This window comes from Oculina patagonica, chromosome 1 (assembly GCF_052425735.1).
Source record: "Oculina patagonica isolate OP01 chromosome 1, crgOcupat, whole genome shotgun sequence".
Classification (NCBI taxonomy): Eukaryota; Metazoa; Cnidaria; class Anthozoa; order Scleractinia; family Oculinidae; genus Oculina; species Oculina patagonica.
Genome location: NC_135758.1, coordinates 17,991,071 through 18,002,874, shown reverse-complemented (window position 1 = coordinate 18,002,874; position 11,804 = coordinate 17,991,071). Strand labels below are relative to the sequence as shown.

General features: G+C 41.3%; 1 pseudogene across 1 annotated transcript; it reads right to left on the bottom strand.

Annotated features, from left to right (window-relative positions):
• Positions 1-9: 9 nt before the first annotated feature.
• LOC144659814 (uncharacterized) lies at positions 10-11,729 on the bottom strand (annotated as a pseudogene). The gene is made up of 13 exons (XR_013571966.1): positions 11,551-11,729; positions 10,714-11,076; positions 10,107-10,363; positions 9,449-9,685; positions 8,577-8,689; positions 8,196-8,426; positions 7,990-8,102; positions 6,712-7,331; positions 3,429-4,178; positions 2,495-2,852; positions 1,945-2,091; positions 1,171-1,420; positions 10-499 (listed from the first exon to the last, which is right to left on the bottom strand). The product of XR_013571966.1 is annotated as an uncharacterized LOC144659814 (transcript).
• Between the last annotated feature and the right edge of the window lie 75 nt (positions 11,730-11,804).

The window sequence follows — 11,804 nt, the reverse complement described above, 5'->3', positions numbered from 1 at the left end:
AACAGGCTACATCAACTCGCATCTCATTATCACTAATATAAGCAAGTTCAGGGACAGCAATAGCTGACAACTTTGTTCATTATTTCTAATCAATTTTAATTATTTCGGAAAGTACATCTTTCTCGTTCACTGAGCGCTCTCTTGACCGCCGACACGACAAGCTGAAGGCGTAACTATGGTTACGTTCTCAGCCCTGGCCAAATCGTAAAAATCTGCCCAAGTCTTGACATTTCCATTGCCTTTCTCGCACGCTTGGGCAAACAAGGTAATCTCTTCAGGAGCTATGACTTTGTCCCACAGATTTAGGCCTGTTATTTGATAAGCAAAGTCTGTGGCGTGGCCGATTTTCAGTTCTCCTCCACCCCCCAGGGAGCCGATATATCGAGTGTCGGCAATCTTTCGCACGCCATCCAGATATTGTATAGTCACGCCACTGTGACCTGCCCAGGTGATGCATATCTGGTGCCAGTTTTGGTCTGTTAAAATGGTCAGTGGTAACCTGAAGCGAAGTTAAATATGGATAGACGTTACTATCAAGAAAAATATGAATAAATGTAACCCATCAACTAATTTCCGCGCGCTCTCATTGGAGAAAACACATCACGTGGTATAAAATCGGACGCTGTGTATCAGGCATTATAAACCATCTATTAATTTTCACGCGCGCTCATTGGACAAAACACATAACGAGGCTAAAACTGGAAATATGAATGAAATAGTGTGTTCTTTTGTTAATGAAGAAGTCATCAAAGAGAAGATGCTTTGATGTATTTATAACTGCCGTAAGCGGCGGCGAGTCTTGTAAGTTCTGTGCTCGTTTTTAATGTAAGTTCTGGTTAAGCAGCTGAATGCCTAATTAATAGCAGCTTTTCTAGACCTCAATCGTGCATCATTTTCTTATAGAACATGGATAACCATCTGCCTCGTCCCCAGGCGCCGATAGGCCGGTTGGTTGAGGCGGGAAAACAAAAAGCGCGGGAGTTGATGGTTAGGTTCCCGTCCGCATCAGGCCCACAACACCAAGCGAACCGTGCAAGTCAGTCCCACAACGCTAAGCGAACCTTGCACGACCAAGGAAGAGGACGCCTGGGGAAGAGGCAGGAAAATCATCTTCTAGAGGGTAAATGGTAACTTCTAGCGGCCCTATTAAACAAAAAATCAATGACTTACTCATTTCCCCATCCTTTCTCAAAGACAAAATCCAATTCTATGTCGGGTTCTTTTCCTCCTAAAGCGAGATAAAATGTAACGCCTCCGTTTAGATAGTCGATCGTGGGATACTGTAAAAACGACTTTTTTGTGTAGCCCTGAGGAAGACGAATCCAAAAACACAACGTAAAAGCTGGTAATTCAGGAATGTCCCTGGCAACTGCGCGTCTTACATCATCGTCCCCGGCTGGAAACTCCATATCGTAGGTAGCTGTGATGACAAATTAAAAATATTGGGATCAATAGGCCATTACCGAGTTACCCTTTGCCTCTATTTCAAAACGAGTCTACGTGCGAAACCATTCAAATGAAAATGAGTTTCACCTACAGGTTCATTTTCATGCAAATCAAGCTCATTTTCATTTGAATGGTTTCGCAAGTAGACTTGTTTTGAGGTAGAGGCAAAGGGTAACTCGGAAATGGCCTATTAAGGGCCATTAAGGGTCCATTAAGGAGCAAATATTAAGGATCACTTTGTTTCAAGTTAAATGTTGTGCAAAATATCTCTTTTATTATTATCGATTTTACTTTGAAAAGCCTAAAAGTACCCCAACTTTCTATTACTCCAAAAATCTCCACTCTCAGAAAACTTAGAACACAATTCCGCCTAAAGTTTGATCCCCTCCCCCCCATTCGCCATCTTGTTACATCCAAACCCAACACCATGTCATACGCTCCCCTCTCCCCCACAATGTACATCCCACTCCCCGGGATTCATGATCCCTGTTAACTTACAGCTAAGATCAAGACACAGTTTATCTGCTGTGAGGTATTTGTCGGGCGGACACTCTGGAAGACAGCTGCCTGTTGTTTTGTCTTTTGCTACCCGGCAGACATTGCATTCCGTTGGTAAAGGATTCCCAGATGACTGCGTGTTGCAACCTGAAACGTAACGTGTCGAAATTTGTGTGGTCAAGTATTACGATTGGGTGGACACTGATGAATGCCTTTAATTAAGGGCGGGAGAAGCCGCGTGCGCTGATGTGTCGTGGCAAGGCGCAAGCGTATACAAACCAAGCTCTAGCTTGCTTCCATAATTCAATAGTGTACGCTGTAGCGTTCACATTTGTTAATTTCGAATTGATTTGCTTTTTCATGAAGCTGTCGTCTTTATATCACTATATGTAAGGGACTTACTGAATTCTTATTACTTACTTTCAACTTGTAAAGAACTGCCCGACATGCAAAAACCATTGTTTGTTGATCACACTGCGTGACACTGTGACAAGGACAAAACACCCATGGCTCAAAACATGCCAAAATACGAAAGACAGTCGTTATTTACCATATAAGGGGTCACAGTCCTCGTGACAATGCTGCGTGCAAAGCTTGCTGGTCAGGTCCATAAACGTGTCACCTTTGCACTCGGCTTTTGTTTGGTCACGTGGTACTATATGGGCATCGATGACCTCAGCCTCCTTGTTACCATTCCCAAATGCGTAAAAACGCGCATTCAGCGGCTTGTCGAGGTCTAACATGTTAAGGTAGACATCACCGCTCTGTGTAGTTCCCAGTGTTTTTCCATATTCAATAAGCGTACTTGATTTGGTCTCGGTGACGCAAACAAAGTAGGACTGAAGCAGGGTTGGGTCGCCCAGACCCCGCGCATTTATATTTGTGGTGGAGGTCTTGAGTTCGAATCCCTGCCAATAAAACAGCGGTATGTTATTATAGAGCATACTTCAGACGTAGACGGTGGCTAGGACTGTAAACCATATTTAGAAATTGAAGTTTAACAGCATGATACTATTCAAACTAATGTAAGATATGTTATAAAGCTTGCCACCGTAGGCAATCTGTAACATAAGTTCAGATGTTAATGTTCTCTTTAACGACTACCTATCAATGTTAGTTCTACGAATTTGGTAGTTTATCAAAACATTTTCCTTTAATAGATATATATTGTTCATCGCTTTAAAGGACCCTAGTCAGCCTCCGCCATTTTCGCGGCGATGAAATCGAAATTATGAAAATTAAATTGCATGGTGAAACAAATTCTTGTTACATTGCTGTAAGTTGTGTTACTGGAAAGCCTGTTTAATTACCTTTAACTCACAGTGATTTCTTTCGTTTTAGACAAGCTCCGCGTAAAATATAATACCGAAATCCTGTATGTAAACAAAAACAAAGGCGTGGCTTATAAGGGTCCTTTAAGTTGTGGCTGTTGTTTAGAATGCACACGAGGGATATCCGTTTGTATTAGCCCAGGATTTTTTTACCTTGTAAATTGCCACTTTCTTAGGTGTAATTTCGATATAATACCAAGAGGTCTTATCGATAGGCAAAGTTGCAAACACCACAAAAATGTTCCCCTCACTGGAAGCCGTGAAATGCAGACACTTTCCTTTGGTCTCAGTAGGATCAAATCGAAGTGCATTTGACCATTTCACGTTGCATGGAGGATCGTCTAAGGTTTCACGTTTTTCTGCCGAGACGTCAAAGTCTACAACGGCTCGGCCCAGCTCTTGTCCAACCACTGCATCGTGGAGGTCTGGGAAGAACTGCCTTGACCCCTCGGCATCTTGTGACAGTAGAGACAGCCCTCCGGTATTTTGATTAAAAGAGAGCACGAGTCCCAGAATTGACATTTTATTCTGGCGAGGATCTCCGCTCTTTCCATTCTTGAAGGCGTTGTACAAGTGAAAAGACCCGTCTTTATCAGCCGTGAACCATTTCCCTTCATCGTAGCGCACTAAACGACTCATATTTCTGGGAATGTCGCTGAAGTCTTTTGTTCCTTTCAAATCACTTCTCATGTCGAAGATGATTCGGAATGTCGCTTTGTCTTTAGTTATATGCTTCCAACTAGGAATACTTAGAGTGCTACGATTTACAACTGCGTCGGCTTGACTTGGGTTCCCTGTGCCTGCTGCTGGGTTGCCTGTACCAGCTGCCGGGGGCTCTGTGCCAGCTGCTGGGGTTCCTGTGCTACATGGTGGTAGTTGGATGTCCGTAATTGAGTCCTGGCCCTTAGAATAAAAATAAAGCAGCAACAACAAGCAATTTGTAACGATACTACACACAGGTGATGAAACAACAATACATATGTCTTATTAACCACGCGCGAGGGCCATACTGGGCGAATATTGGCCCGAGGTCTTGACAGTACGGATTGAGTGCAGCGAAGTCCGTGCAAAAAAGACCGAGGCCCAATTTTCGCTCAGTACGGTCCCGAGCAAGCTTGGTAAATGAGAGATTTATTACACGACTGGAAACTTTGTGTAGTGAGAATTGCTACCCGGTAGATGTCGTGGAATCCGGCCCTATCTCCCACCCGGGGGCCCTATCTCCCACCCGGGGGCAAGAAACTAAGAAGAAGATGTCGTGGAAAAAAATGTGCGGCAAAACTTTTACGCGCGCTAAAGGAGTTATAATTATTTCTGTGTTTAAGGTCATTTCATTTTCAAAGCAATAATATATAGATTTAGGCACGCCTAAAAGCGGAGCTCCCCATTTATTTAATTTTCACTGGAGCTTACAATGTTTTCGTTCTAGTGAATAAGCGGCCAAAGTACTAATGTTTATAGCGGTTTATAGGTGCAAGACAAATTTAAATACACTCTTTTTATTTTATAAGAATCTAGTATATAAGAATATCGAGGCTGAAATTTGTGATTTTTTAAGAATATCTCAAGAATAAACCCGAGGCTGAGATTTTGAAAAGAATATAATTTTGAGTTGAAAATTTGTAAATACAAAAAATTAAATATATTTTAGGTGAACAAAATCAGGTGTTTTCATTTCCTAAATTGTATCATTGCATCTCTGTGAGGTATGCTTTGTATAAAGCCAAACGGCCAATTGTTATCTGACGCGTCCTGGCCGCAACGAAAAGCGATGGAACAAGATGTAACACGACACAGATCTGGACACCAAACGCTTGTAATTGATTACCCAATACTTGCTAAAACGGAAATGTCAAACGAAATTTTCCCGTGTATTTTCTAAGAATGTTCATAAGACTATTTTCAGCCTAAAATCGGCAGAAAAATAAGAATATCCAGCCTAGGTCGGAAAAACTGTATTCTTATACAAAAAAAGGAGTGTAGCTCACGGTTAAACTGAATGTCAGCAGTACGACAAAAATAATAATCATTACTCATGGCACGAAAAGTTACTTTAGAGTACAGTAAATTATCTGCTTTCTAGCAATAGAAAATAGTTTCGCGATCCTGTTATAGTTCCGCAGCAGTTTAGTAGACTCCACAATATCTATTACATTGATATAGGATATATTCAACGTGCATTACAGAGTCTGTCGGATTAGCTCAATCGGTAAGGTGCCAGTCTGCGGCTCGGGAGGTCGTGAGTTCAAATCCCAGAGGGTCATTTTTTTTTGTTTTTTTTTTTTTACCCCGTGCAATAAAATGGTTTGTTTATTATATCAACCCGATTTAGCTTTCGAATGCTCCTTCATGTACGATGCTGGCTTTACAGATAGACACGAAAGTCAACGATCGATTATTGCTCTCAATGTCCACTTTTTTGGCGGTCGATTACTTTCTACACGCAATTTTCAGCCACATTTTGTTTCATTGCTTCTTGGTTTTCTTTTCAAACCTCTTTAAATTTTAAAGGCCGCCTTTATACGGCCTTGCTTCACTCTTTCTACCATCAAACTATGGCCGCCATGTTGCGCGACTCAGTACGTATGTACGCCGTACGTACGCGCCCGCGAACCAGGCCGCTATCCATGTTGACCATGAAAACTCATTTCGATAGTGTTCCTTCTTTCATGGTTATGGTGCTACGCTTAGGAGCTCCGCTAAAAACTCCGGAAAAATCTTGCAAAAAAAAAATCTTGCAAAAATCTTGCGCTAAATCTTGCGGGAATTAGCGCGGGATCATCCGGGACAAAACCTGGTCCGATACTTGGAAAATATCGGCCCTCGCGGGACCGGAAATTAAGAATCTGATTGGCTGATTTAGTTATTGGCCCTCGGACCGCCTTTGTCGTGTAATAATTAAAGTTATTCTGTTCTGCCAGTGTGCGTAAAAAATGATTGTTTAAACGTTACGTTTTGTACTGGTAAGGACAGTAGAGCACGAAAATTTTAAACAGTCCATAAAGGTTGTATTACTTTAGCAAATGTGTTTACTATTGTTGAAATATTTATCTCCGTTACAAAGCGCTATCTGGATAGACGAACAATGTTAATTGTTGAGCAAGGACGCCAGAAGTAACATTAGAGGGAACTGATCTTCTCAGAACAATTAAATGTTCAAGAACAATTATATGCAAATGTATGATATTAAGGATAGTTTTGATGCTGGGTAAGAAAAACAAGATTCACCCCGCCCCACACTCGCGAGGTCGTGCTCTGATTACCTAAAAAGTGGCGTTTTATTATAGGGATGTAGAAAACACTGGCACGCTTTCAACTTAAACTTTGTACATATTAACTTGCGTGTTCCCAAATTGATGCCCGGCGTGTTTTAGTCAGTATAACAATCATGAATTTGGCTTATTTTCAGATTTCAAAAGTCCAAAAATGTTTTTACCTCTTTCATGTAGACCTCGATGGCTCTTGTCAAGCTAATCCTTCTCCTGGTTATTGCCTCCTCCAGTGACTTGCGGCTATCAAACTGACAGTAGTGCCTTTGAAGTGTTCCATTACCGTCCACTTTTTCATAGAACTTCAACTTTTCCTCATTTGCCGTTACCTCTTCTTTAAGATTGGCGGCATTACCCTCGCATCCCCAATTACTTTTCTCTTCAGGAAACAAATCCTGAAGGCGAAAATTTAGTAGATTGGTGACGGGAGACATCTGAAACTGAAAAGGTTTTGGATATTGAGGAATCGAGCCAAGCCATTCTTTAAACTCGTTTTTGAAAGTTGGTGAATATGCGTCGGACAAGATGGCGGCAATTTGTTGGTTTCCTCCCATTGCGAGAATTGATGTCGATGTTGTTTTTGTCTGTTGCCTGTGTGATTGTCCTTCTTTTCTGCTTTCTTTTGCTCCAACGCTGGCGAACAAGGATTTATACTCCATTTCCATTTCTCGCGCAAACTCTTTCTTACTGGAAACGTCACTTGCGTCCATGAATTTTTGAATTTGAAGCTGACCACCAAATTTTGCCGACTTGATGTAGTGTGTGCCCCATCTCTGAATGAAATCCACTGTTGGAAAGAAAAACAGGTTTTGAGTACTGCGAGAGTTGAGAAAAGTTCGGAATACTAGCGATTACGTAAAGCAATCTAAAAGTTTGCCAGGAACGGATTGTTAGTAAATAAACTCCTTCTGGCGATTGGTGTATTGAAGGAAAGATGCCCGAGGCTGAAAGATTCTCCGAAAGTGAACAGTTGGCCGAGAAGCAAAAATTCGAAAGCAACTGTGAAATTTTAAGGACAATCTTTGAGCTTTTTACTTTTAATTGCATTATCCTCCAATACACCAGCAATCCATGCCAGAAAGGGGTTTATTTATTTTGTTATCCTCTGATCAATTTATATACAACGCGCTTTATCGTGGTAAAAATGAGGAAAACCTACAGTGATAATCACGACGTTTAATTGCGGTTGAAATAAAACGTTGATTGGTTGTTAGACCTAAAAAGTCGTTCAATTTTGTACCACGCGATGTCTTAGGTCAGCGTGAGCGTGCGAAGATCAATCGGTGGGTTAAAATAAAAGATAAATCGCTAAAAAAAAAAGTAAAAAGCATACATAGAACTTAAGCAACAACGACATCTCTAGAAAAAGCAGCATCAGCAATAGCTCTTAGTTAACTTTTGCCAGTCTGTTGAAATTTGCGACACGCCATGCATGCATAACTTACAGTATTTTAATGGCGCTCCAGCTGCAAAATAAGAGGTCGGTAGGCCCATGAACTCTCTCAAAAACGCCGCACTTAGGTCGTTTGGCTTCACCTCGTCTATAAAGATCTCGTATCTGAAACAGGAAAGGTGTATTTATAAGGATCAACAAAGAAGCTCTATTTAAAACAGCAGCTATAGCTACAGTTCAAGAAACATTCTTTAGTACCTGTTGATGTCAACATGAAGAAGGGCCATGTATGTTTGGCTAGCTTGGGTCTCAGACTCCCCCCAGCCGGCCTTCACGCCCGCATAGAAGCCAAAGTAGGATCCAGAAACCCCAGCCTCCTCCTAAAGGTATTTTTGAAACTCGCCGCGACTCTCGAAAGTCACCATGGACGCTTTAGTGTCGTAAATACCGTGAACATTCATTGTATCCGGGACGTCGTAATCATCGTACCTAAAGGACCGATCAGGACCGGATAAGTGAATGCAATGCAAAAAAGTCTTCAAGCATTTTGTTACCTCTAATTATATTGATGGTGTGATATCAAATCACTAGTGAGCAGCGCACAGCTAAACGAGAGGAAAACAGGTTGAATATTCTTACGTTGCTTTTCCGGCGCAGTTCCGTTGTACGATGCTCATTTTTCTTGATTCAGGACTGTACTCACCACGCCCGTCAAACCCTACACCCATAAATGCCGCGCCATCGATTAAGTTCTGCAATAGCACAAAAATCCTGGTATTAACATTTTTCAGGCTTTTTACAAGAGTGCTGTTTATCCTACTTCACCCTCCATGTAAATCATTTGTCGTTTTATTTTCATGTACTGGCAAAACCTCCAGAAATTATAAAACCTGTTAGTATCCAGTAATGCTGAGGTTGTCGCGTTAACCGTTTTGTAGAGCAAATAAAAGTTAATTCTGTGTTGTGCATGTATACACGGTTCTTTCAAGCTGTTACTAAGTTTAGCTTCTATTAAAATATAAATTTGGTTTATACAAAGTGATTCTTTCGTTTCTGGAAATTCTTGTAAAGACAGTGCCGTGAACTTAATTATATTTTCAGTCATTTTCGCAAATTACCAACGCCACGAGGTGTGCACAATTACATGTAAATTGACACACTCCCACAAGAACCCAGTCTCGTCCCTAGAGCCGCTTGTCCCTCTTAGTCGGCAGAGCCTGGGGCACGAGGAACAAGTGGCTTTTGGGACACATGATTTGATGGGCTAGATCTTTAACAAAGAGAATTTAAATCTAGCTAATTAAATTAACCGTTTTAAAATCACGTACAAACGGTTGATTTGATTGGCTAGGTTTAAAATTCTCTTAGTTAAAGTCCGATCTAGCCCATCAAATCATCTGTCCCCATGCACGGCCACTTGCTCACTCGTGCCAGGCACTGCCAACTAAGAGAGACAGGCGCTCTGGCGACGAGAGCGAAAGAGTCCATCACGGTACGACATATAAACATACCAAGCAGGCATCCATTTTCCACCTTGCAGCGTAACAAGGATCTCCCTCCTGGTACCCAGTCCCCCAACAGCCGTTCATTAGCACGTTCCCAACGCCTGCTGGGTAGGTGTATGGTGGTTCACCGACTTCCTTTGGTGAGATGTCGTCACTAGAGATGTGTGAGTTCATATGGTAACCCGCTGGAACGAACATGTCGTCAGTTTGCCAGGCTTTATCTGGAACAATGTCCAACTTAATCTGTGAAAAAATCAAACTTCAACACAAGCATGGTATCTGGTATGGATTTGAGTTCTTTAAATTTATGGTTTGACCAATCACAGCCGATAACCTATTATTCACAAGGCCAAAAAATAAGATAATCGTGCTTTTGGAACTCGTGCTTTTGGATCCGCCACTCCGCCAGACTGCATGTCGGGTAAGTTCAGTTAAAGTTTAGCCGCCTTACGATTGCTCGATTTTCGATTCTGTAATTTCGATTTAAAAGACTGAACTTAACTTTTGTAACAACAGTATGAAAAATGTTGCCTTTCCCAGACTCAAACGTGATACCAAGATGGCGCTACATCGAACAATATTCGTTAATCAGCGAAATGATTCTTTGTGAAAGAGGGATAATATATTAATTATTATATGAAGTAGCAGTGCAACTGTAGCAAACCTCCTTTTTCAAGAAATTTTCGGCCTTTTCCTGTGCTTCATCAATAATCTGCAGCTGTTTATCCACCAGCTTTCCCATTACTTCAATTCCTTTTTCGACAACAGCACCTTGAACGTTCCCTCCCTTCAGTAAAGAACCCAAACCTCCACCTCCACCACCGGCTGAACTGTCGTCACGTAATGTCTTTGACTGTGACCTTGTTTTCCCTGGTTTAGTGGCTGAACTCTTCTTTTGGCCATTGGTAACTTGGTTCGCCCCTTCACGAAAAATCAATGGAATAATTGTGATAATGAGTAGAGTTAGAACTTGGATCAGGCAAGCCCTAAAAGTTACAGGTATCATCCTGGACACACCCTCCCTTCCCCCCATTCCTCCCCCCCCCCCCCACTTCCCATCGCCCTGTAAGATGTTAAGGGTTCGCGTCCCAAGATCGTAACCTGGGGCAGAAGGATATTTCTGAACATCTTGTACAGAGGCACCTTACTGTGTTTTTAGAGTTAAAATCTCTTACTTTTATGTTCGCTAGCTTACTTATGATTTGAAGTAGCTGCCGCCTTTTGCTTTCCTCACTTTGAATATCCCTGAATATTATCTAAATTTTAATAACCTTTTACTGAATAAATTATTGCGGGCAAAGGTTTCTTCGTTTCTTTAATTTTAGTTGTTTCATCGCTCCCTTTGTTCAGTGTTCGTGAACTTGACCCGTTCCCAGTGGCGCGTGGCATAGATGGTAGAGCAGGACCAGGTTTTCTTTGAGCCGCAAATCCGCGGTTGTTATCGCCATCTTGACGCATAAATCCAGTGTTGGACCTCGCCATTGGAGGGACGTACACGGGAACTTGTGATTGACGTTGCCATCCATAAATCCAGTCTCGTCTGGATGGCGACTGTTCAGTTTCAGCATCAGAGTTGTGTTTTATACCATTTGCCTTTTTCGGTCTGCTTTCCTTGGCTATCGTACCTAAATAAACTGAAAAACAACGTCGAATTTGTTAAGTTCAATGGTGTTCAGTCTTGCATGTCATTTATATTGAATTATCCTTTTTGACGGCATCATACAGCGTGTAACGAGGTAAAACTTTTCATTGATTTTTTAACAATACATAAATTTAATTTTCTCAGTTCACGCTTTTTCAACGATTTTGGTAACATTTCGTGTATACAAATTTTATACTGGGTCTATATTATTCCACTATTGCGCCTTTCCTTTAGGGCGCGCGCTTTCCACGTTACCGGAACAGGGCATACGTGCGACAACTCGGATCTGGCCCAAACAAAGTGGAAAAATAGGGAATAATATCCCTTATTCGATGGTTTATATTACATAAAAATAAAAAAATCTAAATGATATAACTCAGAGTCCAGATATTCGATAGTTGAAGATCGTTTCCTATTCTTTTTGAATTATTGTCACTTAAGATCTAATTTTACTTATCACTCTTACCTGAAATAATCAAAAGTAGAATGCGAAAAGACCCCATTGTTATCTCTAAAAAAAGAAAAGTACATATGAGCAAAGAAAATGTTTCTGTCAATTCTTGATTCCAACTGAGGGGAACGCGTTGAGGGGAAATCTCTAAGAAACGAATTAACAACAATTTGCAAATAGTACGATCTTCTAACCATGAATTAATTGTAAAACTCGCTGTACCTTCTGGCGTAGAATTAAATAAAGGTTTTATATTAAAACTGCGACAA